This window comes from Nerophis ophidion, linkage group LG03 (assembly GCF_033978795.1).
Source record: "Nerophis ophidion isolate RoL-2023_Sa linkage group LG03, RoL_Noph_v1.0, whole genome shotgun sequence".
Classification (NCBI taxonomy): Eukaryota; Metazoa; Chordata; class Actinopteri; order Syngnathiformes; family Syngnathidae; genus Nerophis; species Nerophis ophidion.
The window spans coordinates 55,690,560-55,710,407 of record NC_084613.1 but is presented as its reverse complement, the minus strand read 5'-3'; the positions used below and the strand labels follow the sequence as shown (position 1 = coordinate 55,710,407).

The following is a 19,848-nucleotide window of genomic DNA, read 5'->3' as shown; positions in this document are numbered from 1 at the left end:
ATGATTTTAGGATTTTTAAACATATACCTTTTTACCTTTTAAATTCCTTCCTCTTCTTTCGTGACAATTTAAAATTTGAAGCCCACCAGGCTGCACAAAACTATTGGTGCCTTGTTGACACAGAAAAGTACAGTGGTGTATGCGCAGCAGCTATGAAGGTTGCAAGCCTGTTTGGTTCAAATTATCTTTGTGAATCAGCCTTTTCTGACATGAACTTCATCAAGAACAAACACAGAACACGCCTCACTGATGCACATCTGCAAGACTCACTCAGAGTTGCAGTGTCAAGTTACACAGCAGAGTACAACACACTAGTTAACAGCATGCAATGCCAGGGTTCCCACTAACTGACAAAGAAACAGATAACAGATTTGGTGTCCTGTTCAAAGTGTGACATGATTTATTTCAAAATTTGAGAGTTAACTTCTGTATTTTACGTGAGTTATTATTTGAACAAACATGGTGCAAAGTATTTCATGATTTGTTAAACAATGTTAGTGGCTAGCTAGTTAAAATGTGATATTGTGATTTCACAAGACGGTCTTAGAAGTGATCATTTGAAAATGTTCAATTTGAAAAATGTGCACTTAGAGAAAATATAACAATAAAGTGTTGCATATTGATATTTATCTGTTTCTATATATATATATTGTGAGAAATCATTAAGATGATCAGTGTTTCCACAAACATAAATATAATTAATTATTAATAATAACATAGAGTTCAAGGTAAATTGAGTAAATTGGCTATTTCTGTCAATTTATTTAAGTGTGTATCAAACTGGTAGCCCTTCGCATTAATCAGTACCCAAGAAGTAGCTCTTGGTTTCAAAAGGGTTGGTGACCCTTTCTCTAGAATATCCCTCTGTTCACAGGCTTTTGTCCTCCCTGCTGCCCTTTCTTGGCGGAGTTGTTTTGGCGTTGTCAAATGAAACGGAAAGTTATTTAATTGTGTGTTTTGAAGCACATACATTTGTCCGCTATCTCTTCGTCTTGTTCCTGACACCTCTTCTCATCATCGAAACCAAATAAGATACTATGTATAAGGGTATTGGCAGAAAAAACAACAACCTAGAATGTATGTATTGTCGTATGTTTTTCGATAAGACATACCTACTCAGTGGCCTAGTGGTTAGAGTGTCCGCCCTGAGATCGGTAGGTCGTGAGATCAAACCCCGGCCGAGTCATACCAAAGACTATAAAAATGGGACCCGTTACCTGCCTGCTTGGCACTCAGCATTAAGGGTTGGAATTGGGGGTTGAATCACCCAAAAATATATTCCCGGGCGCGGCACCGCTGCTGCTCACTGCTCCCTTCACCTCCCAGGGGGTGATCAAGGGTGATGGGTCAAATGCAGGGAATATATGCACCACATCTAGTATGTGTGTGACAATCTTTAGTACTTTAACTTTAACTTTTAACTTGAATAGAGTGTAAGACTCCCTTTGCATCGCACTCTGCTTCAAGGCGGAACATATTCCGCCGACATAGTCAAAGCGTTGGTATATGGCAACACCTTGTGGAATGATTACAATGAAAACGCAACATAAAATAAACTATAGTCAATATTTCAGAATAATTCCCACCAATAGAGTAATAATACATCAAATTTAAATTAGTCAGATCAAAATTTTATAGCTGCTACCCGTTATTATGTTTTTGTTACAAAAAAACTAAGTAAATAAAAAAAAATAAAGACATGCAACTGGGGATAGTTAGATCGGCTGACAACATTCACACTCGCATTCACACACTAGGGCCAATTTAGTGTTGCCAATCAGGTGGCGACTTGTCCAGGGTGTACCCCGCCTACCGCTCAATGGCAGCTGAGATAGGCTCCAACAACCCCGAAAGGGACAGGCTGTAGAAAATGGATGGGTGGATGGATCGATGGAACTTTGATACTGAGCAAGTCTTTTGAACAACTCTTGGAAAGGAACGACTGCTCTTCAACTAGCCCCAAATTCCATCTCTGTTACAGTATCTCAAGATTAGGTGTTCAGCAATCACAATGTACAAAAGGATAAAATTAGGGCTGTCAAAGATAACGCTTACCATCGCGTGATTAAACATAAACCATGGTCGCTTCAATCATGTACAATCCATCCATCCATCCATCCATCCATCCATCTTCTTCCGCTTATCCGGGGTCGGGTCGCGGTTGCAACAGCCTAAGCAGGGAAACCCAGACTTCCCTCTCCCCAGCCACTTCGTCTAGCTCTTCCCGGGGGATCCCGAGGCGTTCCCAGGCCAGCCGGGAGACATAGTCTTCCCAACATGTCCTGGGTCTTCCCCGTGGCCTCCTACCGGTAGGACGTGCCTTAAACACCTCCCTAGATGGGCGTTCGGGTGGCATCCTGACCAGATGCCCGAACCACCTCATCTGGCTCCTCTCGATGTGAAGGAGCAGCGGCTTTACTTTGAGTTCCTCCTGAATGGCAGAGCTTCTCACCCTATCTCTAAGGGAGAGCCCCGCCACACGGCGGAGGAAACTCAATTCGGCCGCTTGTACCCGAGATCTTGTCATTTTCGTTATAACCCAAATCTCATGACCATAGGTGAGGATGGGAACGTAGATCGACGGGTAAATTGAGAGCTTTGCCTTCCTGCTCAGCTCCTTTTTCACCACAACGGATCGGTACAACGTCCGCATTTCTGAAGACGCCGCACCGATCCGCCTGTCGATCTCACGATCCACTCTTCCCTCACTCGTGAACAAGACTCCTAGGTACCTGAACTCCTCCACTTGGGGCAGGGTCTCCTCCCCAACCCGGAGATGGCATTCCACCCTTTTCCGGGTGAGAACCATGGACTCGGACTTGGAGGTGCTGATTTTCATTCCGGTCGCTTCACACTCGGCTGCAAACCGATCCAGTGAGAGCTGAAGATCCTGGTCAGATGAAGCCATCAGGACCACATCATCTGCAAAAAGCAGAGACCTAATCTTGCGGTCACCAAACCGGAACCCCTCAACGCCTTGATTGCGCCTAGAAATTATGTCCATAAAAGTTATGAACAGAATCGGTGACAAAGGACAGCCTTGGCGGACTCCAACCCTCACTGGAAATGTGTTCGACTTACTGCCGGCAATGCGGACCAAGCTCTGGCACTGATCGTACAGGGAGCGGACCGCCACAATAAGACAGTCCAATACCCCATACTCTCTGAGCACTCCCTACAGGACTTCCCGAGGGACACGGTTGAATGCCTTCTCCAAGTCCACAAAGCACATGTAGACTGGTTGGGCAAACTCCCATGCACCCTCAAGAACATGGGAGTACAAACTCTGATTAATCGTGCAATGCAAACGTCACTGCAAATGTATGGGGAGATCTCTCTGAATAATGGTGTCCAATTTGTGGCCGGCGGGCAGGTTGTGGTCTGCAGGTTTTTTTTAAATTGGTCTGAGACCCATTCTTCAGGGAAAAAAAACACGTCCTGGATAAAAAACATTACCAACAAAAAGAAACCTCAGGAAAAATGGGACCTGGAAACCAAAATGTCAGATTTACTGCATATGGTCTTTAAATTATTATTGTGTGTCACATTATAACTTACAAAATATGGGATGTGTTTGAGTCCCTTTTGATTGACCTACATTGTAGAAGGACCTACTTTGTACTGGTTTTAGTTTCTGTATCGTGCAAAGTGTATTAAAGTGGCTCCATCCATCCATCCATTTTCTACCGCTTATTCCCTTTTGGCTCCTGCATCCTAAATGTATCCAGACAAATTTTGGACATTTTTTTTTTTTAATACATTATACGGTATTTTTCGGACTATATGTCGCATATTTTTTCATAGTTTGGCGGGGGGTGCGACATATACTCCGGAGCAACCTATGTGTGAAATTATTAACACATTACCGTAAAATATCAAATAATATTATTTATCGCATTCGCAGAAGAGACGAAGAAAATTTCAGCAATCGTCACACACAAGTCAGCAATCGTCACACACACGTCAACCAATAACAATTCGGCGGGGGAGGGTAATGGCAGAAGTGCATTGTGGGTCACAGAATGCTAACTGCTATATGCTATATGTTACTGCCGTAGCTATTAAAATGGATCATTTCATCGTTGGCGGTAACTTATAAACACTGAGAAGGGCTGAAAAAAATTACACAGAAAAGGAAATCATGTACTGCAGATTACAAGCTGGACGTAGTGAAATATGCAGCAGAAAACGACAAGAGGAAGCGGCGCATACTTTTGAAGTTGGGAAAGTTGTTTAGAAGCGACATCAACGAAGAAGATTTCATCAGATTTATCGATTAGGAGTGACAGATTGTTTGGTAAACGTATAGCATGTTCTATATGTTATAGTTATTTGAATGACTCTTACCATAATATGTTACGTTAACATACCAGGCACCTTCTCCGTTGGTTATTTATGCGTCATATAACGTACACTTATTCAGCCTGTTCTTCACTATTCTTTATTTAATTTAAATTGCCTTTTTAAATGTCTATTCTTGGTGTTGGGTTTTATCAAATAAATTTCCCCCCAAAAAATGTTTTTTTCCTTCTTTATTATGCATTTTCGGCTTGTGAGACATGTACTCCGGAGCGATTTATAATCCCAAAAATACGGTGTAATTAATGTACATTTTTTATTTGTAAAAAATGCACTGCAGTTTGAGGGGCCCGGAACAGATTAATGTTATTTCAATCCATTCAATTGAGGGAACTATATTTTATATGTGTGTAATTTGACTTGCAAATTCTGTCATGAAACATGAACTTCTAAGTCAAACCACTGCTATTTACTGTGCATTGTAGGTCTACAATATGCTCTTATTTCTTATTTATTTATTAAACAAGAAAAAACATATATCATCTGGCCTGCTCAGTAGGCATTAATTTCCAGCAAGTTCCTGATGTAAAGTAAAGATGACATTATTCATAATTCAGTAGTACCTCAATTTACGAGTTTAATTGGTTCTTCGACGGAACGCTTACTGTAACTTAAAACACTTGTATCTCAAATCAACATCGCCAATTGAAATCATAACTACAGACAGGTGTGTGAGCTCAAAGGCTCTTCGCAACGTAAATGTAAACAAAAGGAAGGTGGTGTCGGAATAATTGTATATAAGTTATCACACAACTTGTTTGCTGGAAGTTCAGGTGGCGCTGGTTACTATCCGCTTGTGCTCACAAAGCTGTCCTTGTTTTATCATGCAAACACAGATTGTAAATATCCACTATGTTTGAAATGTGCCTCGCCGTAGAAGTGTCTCTGTTTTTCAGATCTGGACAGCCACAGGAGAGGACGTATCAGGACCCGAAGTCACCAATAAGAGAAGGCGGACAGCAGAGAGGGGGTGAACCTGACACTGCTCCAAGCACATTTTGTTTTAACTGTTTATGTATCGTGTGGGCTGGGCTGCATAATGTGACCCCTCACCTTAGAAGCAGCTTCAGCTATGTAATCTGGGAATGCCCAAATAAATGGGGAAGTGCGGGAACTTTTTCCTCAGAGTGTGGGGTGACACTGTACGAGGGTGCAATTCCACGCGCTCTCCTCATGAGCTGAATCGAATCCTGTCTCTTTTTGATACCTTGCTACTTGTCCTGTTTAATAGATGGTTTGGTGTTAGAACTTAATAGGTAGGAGCACTAAAACCAAACCGAAACACTAAACATAGGAAATAATAAAACTCAAAACACAAAAAGACACCATGATCGGAGGCAACAAATCATGACAGACCTCAATTTAGTTGTAACATATAACATGCCTGTTAAAAAAAACAACTATCTTTTACATAATAAATATTTTATAACAAACAGTCCAATAACATATACTACTAACAACTACAGTAGTTTTATAAAGAAATGTATTGATAATATACAGCATTTACTTTGGAGAGTGGACTTCAACGGTATCTCCTTCCAGTTGCTTCTTCGTCAAACATACCATCAGCAGCTTCTCTATATTTTCATGGATACATGTTTGTTGAGTGGATATTATTTTAACATTCTTGGCTGGGGTTGGACTCAGTATGGTGCAGACTAGCAGTCATATGTTAAAATTGCTTCACCAAGTTGGCAACACTTTTGGTCATGTTTTCGATTATTTATTTCTTTAATTCAATGAGTGTGATCCATTGCTTCTTCTCAGCACTGTCTTTCACAATTATTTACTTCTTTAAAATGGTTGAAAAATAAATATTTAGCAATAAGCTACCGCTAGCGAGTAAGACCAGATGTTCTGGGCGGATCTTACAAGGTTCACTCCCAGCAGGCACAGCGCTGATTATACATACATGTCCTTTAAAACAACGCTGCGAAATAGTTGTACTTGTAAAATGATGTCCAACGTTGAATCCATGTTGTTGTTTGGGAAATGACCAATTTTCAATGGTCAAATCAACATCAGAACCCAAAACTGATTAAAGGTCGTCAAAAAGCATGTTCCAAAGTTAGGTCTGAGTTGCTCAAAGTCAGGACCTACTTTAACACGGTCTCACCGTTGTTTTAATATCTTGTGCCTGCTGGGCTGTGAAATTTGATATGTCAACAATTGGCGGGGATGCTTGTAATTTAAATTTTTGCTTGCAACTTAAAGCATAACAATTAGCCGAGGGACAGCTCTTATCTCAAAACTCTTAAATTATGGTAGTCTCATCTGCAAAAACGTCATCAGGTAGAACATCACCACCAAAGCAGCCAGACACAAAGCATAGTACATCTTTGTTTACAATTTTATCTTAACATTGAGACTTGGACATTGATCATGTTAAAACCCCCCTTTTTTTAATACTTATTACCATGATTATGTAAAATCTTCACATGTGAGTTTTCATAAAACCTGGACAGAAACAAAAGAGAAACCCTCAAATTGTATGATGATCTATAGATTTAGTATGCATTATATCGCCAACAGTATTTTGCCAGCCATCCAAATGATCAGAATCAGGTGTCCTAATCACTTGGCCTGACCACAGTTGTATAAAATCAAGCACTTAGGCATGGAGACTGTTTCTACAAACATTTGTGAAAGAATGGGCTGCTCTCAGGAGCACAGTGATTTCCCGCGTGGAACTGTCATAGGATGCCACCTGTGCAACAAATCGAGTCGTGAAATTTCCTGGGTCCGAAATATTCCACAGTCAACTTTCGACTGGATTTTGAAGTTGCCAGGAGAACGGTGCATTTTAGACTGCGAGTGTGAAATTTGGTGGAAGAGGAATTATGGTGATGGGTTGTTTTTCAGGAGTTGGGCTTGGCCCCTTAGGTCCAGTGAAAGGAACTGTACATTTTTCAGGATACCAAAACATTGTGGACAATTCCATGCTCCCAACCTTGTGCAAACAGTTTGGAGCGAACCCCTTCCTCTTCCGACATGACTGTGCACCAGTGCACAAAGCAAGGTCCATAAAGACATGGATGACAGAGTCTGGTGTGGATGCACTTGACTGGCCTGCACAGAGTCCTGACCTGTACCCAATAAAACACCTTTGGGAAGAATTAGAACGGAGACTGAGAGCCAGGCCTTCTCGACCAACATCAATGTCTGACCTCACCAATGGGCTTTTGGAAGAATGGTGGAAAATTCCTATAAACACACTCCGCAACCTTGTGGACAGCCTTCCCAGAAGAGTCGAACCAAAAGGTGGACCGACATCATATTGAACCCTATGGATTAGGAATGGGATGGCACTTCAAGTTCATATGTGAGTCAAGGCTGGTGGTCAAATACTTTTGGCAATATAGCGTAGTTGAGGGATTTGATCTGTCTTTTTTGCTATTGACAATACAACCAGTTCTTTACATGCCACTGGTTCCAAATTTACACACATTGTACACGTGTACCTAATATAGTGACTGGTGAGGGTGCTTCTCTCTGTTGCTGCAGGGTGGCGGGTGCTAGCGTGAATAGGAGAGCCTCGTCCCTGAGGGTGATGGATGCTGGTGGGAGGCTGTTATGCCACAAGGTGAAAGTGTCCATTTATCAGCCCCTCTTCCACCACTGTGGCTTTCCCATTACCAGCACACTTCATGCAGCCTGATTGGATTTTAATTGGCCTGCCCGCCAGGAGATAGATCATGTTTTCCCCGAGGAGAGCCACGGGACTGTGTGCGCGTGGAGGTGGACTCCCGTGCTATCTCTGGAGGGATACCCACATAAGAATTCACATCTGACTACCACTGTAACAAGCAAAGAACAGTCAGTATTGCTATTTATTGTACGAGAAACAAGCAAGGTAGCATTTTTCTTTAGATTTCAGCCGCGTCAGCAATCAAATTCCTTTGTTATGTGCACCCTAGTTTCTGTCTGTGTGTCATTTCATGCCATCAACTACAATAGCAGGAAAGCACAGACACCCCACCTAAGCCAAACACAACCTACTCCAATCAGCACCAAAAGGAACACCTTCACACATGAATAGACCTTCAAGCAGTTGCAAGCATTATTGTTCGAGAAATGACATATTTTTCATTGCGCGACATTGTACAAATGATGGCTTCCTGCACTTTTGAATGATATATAACTTGGTTTCCATGTCCAAGCATGCACCAGCTTATGTAACGGCAGCCATGAAAACAAGAAGCTGCAAAATGTGATCTATATAAATTGGGGCTGTCAAATTAATGAATTAACTCATGTTATTAATCACAAAAAATATTGCATTAATCATGCATATACAAAAATTAATCACACTATTTGCTTTGACTGTGCATGCTCATTTACCAAAGCTCCCTGAAAGGTGACATAAGTTGCTATATGGTCAGTGATCAGGTTCAGGTGTGTGAGGAGACCACGACTGGTGTTCTGAGTTGCAAATTTTACCCAAAATACAGCCTGGCTGGACCTAAGATAAAACTGTTACCAATTTTTGAGCAAATACATTTAATAAAGATTTTTTTGAAAAATTGCATTTGTGTCAAAACATTGCGGTCTTTTTAAAAGTAATTGAAATTATACAGGCAAGTAATACGATTATTAATAATGATAATAATAATATAGTATTAGTAATCAGGATTATTCAAAAATTAAAGAATGGTTTAAAAAAACAACCATTTGACATCACTAATATAAATGTATGCAATCACATTTTACTCACACTGATTTAATCAGTTATAAAAAGGGCTGCAATTATCGATTTGTTTAGTAATAGAGTAATGCATCAATTAGTTTGTTTAATTTATCGAGCTCTTTCTAGCCTAAATGGGTATTTAAGAGAGATAATTCGAATAAAATACAAAAACATTTTTTGGTTGCCATAACCATCATTCTTTTTTTATCATAAATGAACATCATCAACATTCAAATCGCACATTTAACATGTGTGCAAAAAAAAAAAAAAAAAAAAAAAAAAAAGATCACGCCACCCAGACACCACCACTCTCATGTGGAGTTGCAGTTCCGGGCCCTCCATGCATTTTATTGATTTGTATTAGTTTAACTCATTAACCCATGAATGGAAGCAAAATGGTATACATGGAAAGCATTTTCTATTTTCAATTAATTCATCAATTGTTGCAGCCCTAGTTATACACAAGCATAGAACCTTTCAAAGTATTTTGTTTTGGACGAATATTTTGCTCCTAACAAACTTGTCTGTTTAATCATTCCGCGAACAATGTTTACCAATGTTTTTGACTCAAGTTATCAATACACTGTTTGAGTCCACATGTGTTCTTGACATCTCTTTTTTTAACAACAGAAAATTTCATTTATTTTTGTTTCTCTCAAAATTTTGTTACGTTCTGGTGTTGGTGTTTTTGGTCTGGACCACATGGTGCAGAGATGGCAGGCTAGATGCAGGTAAAACATGCTCAAAGACATATCTTAGTTTTTCATGTTTTGAGAAAACCAATATATTTTTGTGGAGCTTTTCATTTAAACAGTCATCCTGCTGATGGGGGTTGCAATTGAAGTGAAGTGAAGTGAATTATATTTATATAGCGCTTTTTCCTCAAGTGACTCAAAGCACTTTACATACTGAAACCCGATACAATTAAACCATTGTGGGTGGCACTGGGAGCAGGTGGGTGAAGTGTCTTGCCCAAGGGCACAACGGCATTGACTAGGACGGTGGAAGCAGGGATCGAACCTGCAACCCTCAAGTTGCTGGCATGGCCTCTCTACCAACCGAGCTACACCACCCCACCAATTGAATTGTTTTTAACAGTCAAAAAAATAGTATCATTTTGAAAAATGTACAATCGGATTGCAAAAAGGGAATTTTAATAGTTTTGTATTAATTTTACAGCTAAAATAATTGTTAATTTTTTTGCAAAATCATACCAATCCTATAAGGTGCAGGCCTGGCCCTAAAAAAAATTAAAACAGATTCAGTTTTTTTCATCCATCCATTTTCTACAGCATATTCCCTTTGGGGTCGCGGCACATTTTTTTTTTTCAGAGGAATTCTAATTCGATCACTGTAATGAATTAATTTAATCCCATTAAAAACCTTGTTTGGGTGATCCATAGACAGTGGGGTCGAGGGTTCACATTGACGGCTGCATCACAAGACAACAACAGCAGAGTAAACACACGATTCAGTTTGTCACTCGAGAGAGAAGTGGCTACACTCGTATTCTGTTCATTTGTAACATTTGATTATATATACCTCCTGGTAGAGCATACTCTAAACTTTTTAGTGATACTCACAGCTTAACATCGGCAAAATAGCATTCATTGGTTTTTTCTCATGTACTCTTCATGTATTTAATGAGGACAAAAACAAGAAACGCTGCAAAGAAACACAAATACTGTGTGAGTCGGAATATGTCTTTTTTACAAAAGAAAAGTTCATTAATTATTTCTTGTTAATTTCTCATTTATAATTAAAGTATTTCATATTGTTTTCTGCATGTAAAAATGGTAAATGGTAAATGGGTTGTACTTGTATAGCGCTTTTCTACCTTCAAGGTACTCAAAGCGCTTTGACACTACTTCCACATTCACCCATTCACACACACATTCACACACTGATGGCGGGAGCTGCCATGCAAGGTGCTAACCAGCACCCATCAGGAGCAAGGGTGAAGTGTCTTGCTCAGGACACAAGGGACATGACGAAGTTGGTACTAGGTGGGGATTGAACCACTCAAACAATTATGGATAGATTGAGGATTTTTTCTGGAAATTTCCAAAAAAAGAATTCCTCTCATCCATCATGAACATGGTCGGTGGCTTAAAACCGGCAGAGGGTGCAAATCCATTGATGAACTGGCTGTTGTGAAATGGAGCAATCAGTGTGGGATCGATGACAATCAGTTTTTGTACAATTTGTATTGAGTTTATATTTTAGGGCGTCTGAAACGAACTAATTGCCCATCCATCCATTTTCTACCGCTTGTCCCTTTTCGGGTCACAGAGGGTGCTGGAGCCAATCCCAGCTGCACATGGGCGGAAGCTGGGGTACACCCTAGATAAGTTACCAACCTCATTGCAGGGCCAACACAGGTAGACGGACAACATTCACACACTAGGGCCAATTTAGTGTTGCCAATCAACCTATCCCCAGGTGCATGTCTTTGGAGGTGGGAGGAAGCTGGAGTAGCCGGAGGGAACCCACGCTGTCACGAGGAGAACATGCAAACTCCACACAGAAAGATCCCGAGCCCGGGATTGAACTCAGGACTACTCAGGACCTTTGTATCATGAGGCACATGCACTAACCCATTTCTACCGTGCTGCCCGCTAACTAATTGGATTTGCATAATTTTTAATTGGAAACATGGCTTCAGTTTTGCTTTAGAAACGGATTACTAATGTAAACTGAGATACAACAGTAATTTAAAAAGGAAGGTATTTTGTTGATTTTAGTCTATACATTTTCATTCCATGAGTGTATGAATGTAGGAAAAAGGCCAATGTTAAGTTATTTGCTGAATCCGGCATAAATAGTAGCTTCTTCACATCAAATGATGCAGGGAGATTTGTGTGAAGGACACAAGTGCAGCAACATCTCACACTGAGCAGACATCAGTATTGACATTGTGTCTGCTCAGATGCATCAATCCTTGCTCTGTCCTTGCCTGACCATTCAGAAGATTGGAAGAACACGTCGATTCCCCAGGTATCTTCACAGAGGTTCTTCGTGATAGGAGTTCACGTAGCAACCAGCATCAGACATACACACCGGGGACAGCATAAGCCAAAACTGGCCCTATTCGTCATGGTTTACCTAACAATTTGACACCAATTTCGAGTGACACCAATTTGTCACGTGACAAATTGGTGTGTGTACTATCCATTTTAGCAGCCAGGTGGTAGTAAAGTGTTGAATATTGAAAAATGTGTTTTGTGGCTATTCCAACTTTGACCACAGCGTCAGTTGCTATGCAGAGAGGCGTTTTCCATTGTTTCAGCAGACTGCATTCCCACCCTTCATCTCACAGAAGATCCACCCAGGAATCGGGCCATATGAATCCCTTCCCTACTGCAGTACCATATTTTCCGGACTAAAGAGTGCACCGGTATATAAGCCGCACCCACTAAGATTGAGAAGGACATTTTTTTTTCCATATATTAACAGCACCAGACTTTTAGCCGCAAATATATAGGTTGTAAGCAAGTTATTTACAAAAACATATTTACATAGCTTAATTGTTTCCAAAGTACTGTTCATCTTGTTGACAAAAAATAAAATGTTGTGATAGTTATCGTCAACAACCTATTTTCCCCTATCTATTTATTTTAGTTATGTTTAAAAAGCTTTTTGCGCACATTCCACAATAATAATGATAAATGTGACAACTTTTGTCACAATAATCAATGTCCTCGGCACACTATTCAGCTATTAATTGCACAAATTACCAACACACAAATCATGACAGATATGGGAAATAGTTATACGTTCTAGATGTTCTGGTTGCTGGAATTAAACGAGACAGTGGCCAAAATAGCAATTGTGCACACTCATTGTAGTTATACACAACACAGAATAACACCTATGTTTCTTCATGTGACCATTTTACACTAATATTATTCAACATTTGGAAAAAATGCTTAATTTCAACTAAAAAAATAACAAATAAAACGGTTAGTGTGAAATTTACTTTTTGAAATAACTTCGAGTGCAGGTGTTGCTCGGCAATATTAAATATTAATACAAGTGATTTCAAAACAACTTCAAAAATTTTGTTGTACTTTATATTTTAGTCGACCAAATTTACTGTAATTTTAGTCTACTAAAATATGGAGGAATTTAGTCAACTAAAACTTTATTAATACTAAATTACAAATCCCGTTTCCATATGAGTTGGGAAATTGTGTTAGATGTAAATATAAACCGCATACAATGATTTGCAAATCATTTTCAACCCATATTCAGTTGAATGCACTACAAAGACAAGATATTTGATGTTCCAACTCATAAACTTATTTTTTTTTGCAAATAATAATTAACTTAGAATTTCATCGCTGCAACATGTGCCAAAGTAGTTGGGAAAGGGCATGTTCACCACTTTTTTACATCACATTTTCTTTTAACAACACTCAATAAGCATTTTGGAACTGAGAAAACTATTTGTTGAAGCTTTGAAAGTGGAATTCTTTACCATTCTTGCTTGATGTACAGCTTAAGTTGTTCAACAGTCCGGGGTCTTGTTGTCTTATTTTACGCTTCATAATGCGCCACACATTTTCGATGGGAGACATGTCTGGACTGCAGACCGCACTCTTTTACTACGAAGCCACGCTGTTGTAACACGTGGCTTTGCGTTTGGATACAATGAAAGTATAAACATTTACAAAATATTTTGTACTGGTATATATGTGAGTTACAGTCTGCTGCAGCTATTATCTGAAAATATTTTTTTCATCTAAAATTTGTTGGGTGCGGCTTGAATACCGTTGCGCTCTATAGTCATGAAAATACGGTTTATTCTATACATCCCATTGAGCTAAGTACCTCTGACAAAGCTAAGGGTACAAAGTTTCAGAGCATTCAATTGTTATCGAAGGCATGTAAACAGCAACAAAAAGAATACATGCACATTGTCTGCAAAGGTGTACAGTGTCAGGACGCCCACTCAGTACAACATAGCTCATGAACAAAAAGGTTTATAATCTATTATGTGTGACATGATTGCCAATCAGGGACAGGTGAGGGAGCTAGTGCTTGGACATAAATAGTGGCAAAAGAGACACAAACAGGAAATGGATGCGAAATAAAAGCGCTGGATGTGAAATAAAACAAAAATACTAGAAACTAATAACGATTGCAGGAAGAGATTGACATTGGCTCCTTTATTCTCTTATTTAGTTTTATATAAGATCCGTGCCGAGTTTCATGTCCCAATCCAAACCAATAAAAATATGTTGTTCACTTCCTTTATAGTTTATCTTAAAGAGTAATGTGCAATAAATGTCAACCGCCAACTAGCAATAAATGTCAACCACAAACATTGCAAATATGGATTACCACTATATGTATGGTATGTCCAAAGCAACCAATGGTACTAACTACAGGGCTATGTTAGCCCATATGAAGCTGAATCTCCACAAAAGGCACATACACAGAGCTTACATGGCCTATACTGGGGCGGTATCGCTCGGTTGGTAGAGTGGCCGTGCCAGCAACTTGAGGGTTCCAGGTTCGATCCTCGCTTCTGCTATCCTATTCACTGCTGTTGTGTCCTTGGGCAAGACACTTTACCCACTTTCCCCCAGTGCCAACCACACTGGTTTAAAAAATGTCACTTAGATATTGTGTTTCACAATGTAAAGCACTTTGAGTCACCAGAGAAAAGTGCTATATAAATATAATGCACTTCACTATAAGTCAAGGTAATAGTGGTATTTGTCTGCATAAAATATATACAAACCCAGTTTCCATTTGAGTTGGGAAATTGTGTTAGATGTAAATATAAACACAATACAATGATTTACAAATTATTTTCAACCCATATTCAGTTGAATATGCTACAAAGACAACATATTTGATGTTAAAACTGATAAACATTTTTTCTTTTGCAAATAATCATTAACTTTAGAATTTGATGCCAGCAACACGTGACAAAGAAGTTGGTAAAGGTGGCAATAAATACTGATAAAGTTGAGTAATGCTCATCAAAAACTAATTTGGAACATCCCACAGGTGTGAAGGCTAATTGGGAAGAGTTGGGTGCCATGATTGGGTATAAAAGCAGCTTCCATGAAATGCTAAGTAATTCACAAACAAGGAAGGGGCGAGGGTCACCAATGTGTAAGCAATTTATCGAACCGTTTTAGAACAACATTTCTCAACGAGCTATTGCAAGGAATTTAGGGACTTTACCATCTACGGTCCGTAAAGTCATCAAAAGGTTCAGAGAATCTGGAGAAATCACTGCACGTAAGCGATGATATTACGGACCTTTGATCCCTCAGGCAATACTGCATCAAAAACGACATCAGTGTGTAAAGGATATCACCACATGGGCTCAGGAACACTTCATAAAACCACTGTCAGTAACTACAGTTGTTCGCTACATCTGTAAGTGCAAGTTAAAACTGTACTATGCAATGCAAAAGCCATTTATCAGTTACACACAGCTTCTCTGGGCCCGAGCTCATCTAAGATGGACTGATGCAAAGTGGAAAAGTTTTCTGTGGTCTGAAGAGTCCACAATTCAAATTATATTTGGAAACTGTGCACGTGGTGTCTTCCGGAGCAAAGAGGAAAATAACCATCCGGATTGTTGTAGGTGCAAAGTTCAAAAGCCAGCATCTGTGATGGTATGGGGGTGTATTAGTGCCCAAGGCATGGGTAACTTACACATCTCTGAAGGCACCATAAATGCTGAATGGTCCATACAGGTTTTGGAGCAACATATGTTGTCATCCAAGCAACGTTATCATGGACGCCCCTGCTTATTCCAGCAAGACCATGCCAAGCCACGGGTTACAACAGTGTGGCTTCGTAGTAAAAGAGTGCAGGTACTTTCCTGGCCCGCCTGCAGTCCAGACCTGTCTTCCATCGAAAATGTGTGGCGCATTATTAAGCCTAAAAGACGACAACAAGACCCGGGACTGTTGAACAACTTAAGCTGTACATCAAGCAAGAATGGTAAAGAATTCCACTTTCAAAGCTTCAACAATTAGTTTCCTTAACACAGTGGTGAATATGCCCTTTCCCAACTCCTTGGGCACGTGTTGCAGCCATGAAATTCTAAGTTAATTATTATTTGCAAAAAAAAAGAAAAGTTTATAGTTTGAACATCAAATATATTTTCTTTGTAGTGCATTCAACTGAATATGGGTTGAAAATGATTTGAAAATTATTGTATTTGGTTTATATTTACATCTAACACAATTTCCCATCACATATGAAAACGGGGTTTGTAATTGTATGCATAAAATATATAGTTCAGGTATGTAATCTCATTTTCACCAACCAACAACCACGACCACCTGCTGCCGGTGGCAGGCAGGGGATCCCCAAGAGGCTTTTTTTCAAGCCCATTCATAAGTCTGCGGTGAAAGGAGGGAATCACTTTTTTTTTTTTTTTACCTGACGCAAAGCAGGAGTGAGTGCCCTCACTCATTCCAATACTGTACACTGTTTTGTCTCTCACATTCTACCAATCTACAACAAATGGTACAACATTTGATTCGGAATATCACAGCATAATGTGGAAAGTGGAGGACAGCAATGGCACATATTGCAGTGCATCAGGACATTTGTTGTTCCCTCCAGCTCTAAAGCAGACAGCTGGGCTAGTGAGTGGCCTGGGAGAGCAAAAGAAAGATGGAGAGAAGGAGAGATGAGAGATGGTGGTGGTGGTGTTGGGTGGTGCTCTCAGTACAGGCGGAGTAGCGTGAGAGTATCCCCCTCCAATTTAATCACATTGGCCTGTCTTTCTGTCCGCCGTTTGCTCAGCAGGGTGTACAGTAGTGAGCACAGTGGCGGCGCTACACAAACACAAAACGGCTCTTCTCCTTAACAAGCGAGACACTACCAATGGCGGAAAACCTCAACGTGTCCCCACATGGTGACATAAATCGGAGACATTGTGTAATGTGGATTTCTCTAAGACACGTGTCAGAGCATGAAACACGTATTTTCTTCATACATTTTTGGAAATCAACAAGTTTATACTGGAGATGTAACGATAAATGGTCCACATCATAACCGCAGTAAAACTTATTTCGGTTATATTACCGTTTTAAATTAAAATACTCAAACTTCCGTGATTGATAACCAGCGTTCCCTCTGTGGTACGCGCCTGTGCAATTGCACACTGTTCACGCGTCCTCTGTGCAAGGCAAATCTAGGCCGCACACAAAATCGAATAAAAGATAAGCGCATAACAGTGTGCACGTCTGCCGTCGCTCACATGTGTGCCACTGATTGCTCAAGGAGTTTTGGCGTTTGCTCACAAATTTGTTGATAACTGCACTTTGATAAACTCACGTACTGACTGGCGCCATCTCGCTAGTTTAAATGTTAACATGAATACAAAAGGTATTAACGTATTTCCACATTAGGAAAGACATTCCCCGATCTAAAGTTATATAAACACATTGCTGTCTGAGCAACTAAGCTGTTCAATTGTGCAACATTGGACCTACAACCTCACTACGGAGACTCAGAGGAAAGCAAGACAGGGGAGTTTTACGGTGTGTTCAAGGACCACTGAACTGAGTAGGATGCAACAACGCCCGCCAGAAGTAATAGATAACAATATTATATTTTATTTGTTGCACACTTTTTTATTTAAATACATCTTGAAGTGCTGTCATTTAAACTAATATGTTTAACACTATAAGCTTAACCATTAAAAAGGATGAAACACTGAGACTTAAACACTTAGCCATTAAAACAGATAAAATACTGAGACTTAAACACTATCAATAAAGCATAAAAAACCCAAAACTTGAATAGTGGGTTTTCTAACTGTGTGTCAATTTGTTTTAGTTTTAAAAAAAACTTTGTCAAAAGATTTCAAAGTGTGTTTAGCCCTTTTTGAGCTTTTATCAACAACACCGCTGTAACGATGATAACCAAGATCATTTTGAGTACGTTGACAGTAATATCACATTTTCTTATCGTTACATCCCCAGTTTATATCGATAACTCTTTCTTCACTATACCCAAAATTTTAAAACAACAACAACTCACCAGTGTTTTAATGCATAGGCAGTCTAGTTTGAGGCAGAGAAAAGATAAGCGGCTCACGTTTGTTTATCTTTACAGAAGAAGAAAAAAACATCATCAACCTTCTGTTGTGTTTGTATCCACAGTGCACACCATCCACAGTCACACAACATCTGAATTCTTCTCAGTCCTCTTCCGTAAAATACAAAACAGCAACAAAGTGAAAAGACCTTTTCACTTCTTTTGTTAGAAAAATACTTGGCAGTATTTATTTCATTTGTACATTCATACTATATTCTATACACTACTAAACAACGCCATCGCACACAATGTCAGATCTCAATTGACAGCGAATCGAACGATGCATTGAAACACAATTCATGTAAGACATCACCAGTTACATAAATAATGTGCATGACATTTGCATTTGGAGAAAAGTCCACTTAATCACACTAGGAACACTGAAATGTGAGAACAAACTTCCATATAATTAATTTTCATCAATTCAACATGCTTTGATTGACCTGATAGCATCAAAAACCATGCTGTAACAACATAACAGTGCAACGTATGGTATAATAAACCAACTAACTTAACTATGTCAATGTTGATAATACACAATATCTGTTTGTTTACCTGCTAATAACCCATTAAAGAAGTGCAAGTTACCTACCAACTGCAGTCTTCTCGAAACTTTTCCCCAAAATGTGCTTCCTCTCCTGTCTCGCTTCCCTTTACTTCGGCCCCGATTCATTTACAGTGCAAACTTCTGCTCTCGCGCTGCATGCAGATCATTTTTCTTTTTCTTTTACCACTTCAATGTGAGAAGAATGTGAGAAGGAGGCAAAGTGGAGGGATTCAGACTGACAGAGTGGTGGAGGAGTGGAGATAATGGTTGGAAGGCGGGCGACCAATGGGCCTGGAGCCTAATGGAAAAAAGGGAATCAGGACACACCAATGAGGCAAAGCCGGAGAAGGGCGAGCTAGAGAGAGAGAGAGAGTGAGAAAGTGAGAGAGGATGCAGAGATGGATAGAGCACAATTGGGAGGAGACGGTGTCAAGCAGACCGAGAAAGAGGCTGAGGAGGGAGAGAGCGCGCAGTAAGAGCTGCATGCAGCCCAGGGAGAGAAGCAAGCGTGAAGAAAGGAAGGAGTGGACTTACCCGGCTCCTGCGAGTTGCATCCTTCACACACTGCTGGTAGACTCCACAAACACAAACTCCCTCCCCAACGATAGAGGCGCACGCCACGCCGCCGCCGAGACTAACCAATAGCTGAAACAACAAAGGGGAAGGACTGCCAAAGCGGACTGGTATACCCTAAAGCAATTCTGCCTGTATGTGTGTGTTAGGGGGGAGTATGTATATGTGTGTGTCAGGGGGAGAGAGAGAGAGAGAGAGAGAGAGAGAGAGTGTGTGTGAGCATGTGTTTGCTCTGAGGAGGGGGAGTGATGGGAGAAGAAACCCCAGATGCTCTCTCTCCTCTCTCAAGCTGAACTGGTTTGCTTCCCTTCCCCTTTTCTCCCCGTCCACTCTGCAATGTGCATGTATGTCCTCCAACACTCAATGTGTCCCCTCCCTCCCTCTCGCCTTCCCTCCTTCCTTCGTTTTATTCGCTCTCTCGCTCCTCTGCCTGCTAATGTGCCCTCCCTTCCCCTTCTCCCTCTTATACATATATTTAGGGCTGCAGACTGTCTGCTCCCAGAGTCTCTTCTTCCCATGGGCCCTGGGAAGAGATGGAGGGAGGGAGGACTCCAGCAGCAGACAAGAGATGACGGAAGGGACGGCGTGTGCAACGCAT

General features: G+C 40.3%; 1 protein-coding gene across 8 annotated transcripts in view; it reads right to left on the bottom strand.

Moving 5' to 3' along the window:
• The window catches only part of myt1lb (myelin transcription factor 1-like, b), a 598,322-nt gene extending 578,733 nt beyond the window's left edge, over nucleotides 1–19,589 (bottom strand). For 6 of the 8 annotated variants that reach the window (XM_061895656.1, XM_061895655.1, XM_061895660.1 and 3 more), the window contains exon 1: nucleotides 18,723–18,969. The gene's annotated coding sequence lies outside the window, so the exon portion shown is untranslated. Of the gene's footprint in view, nucleotides 1–18,722; nucleotides 18,970–19,211 lie in introns of those variants that run through there. The other 2 variants (XM_061895654.1, XM_061895661.1) reach the window with 1 other exon arrangement.
• Nucleotides 19,590–19,848: the final 259 nt, after the last annotated feature.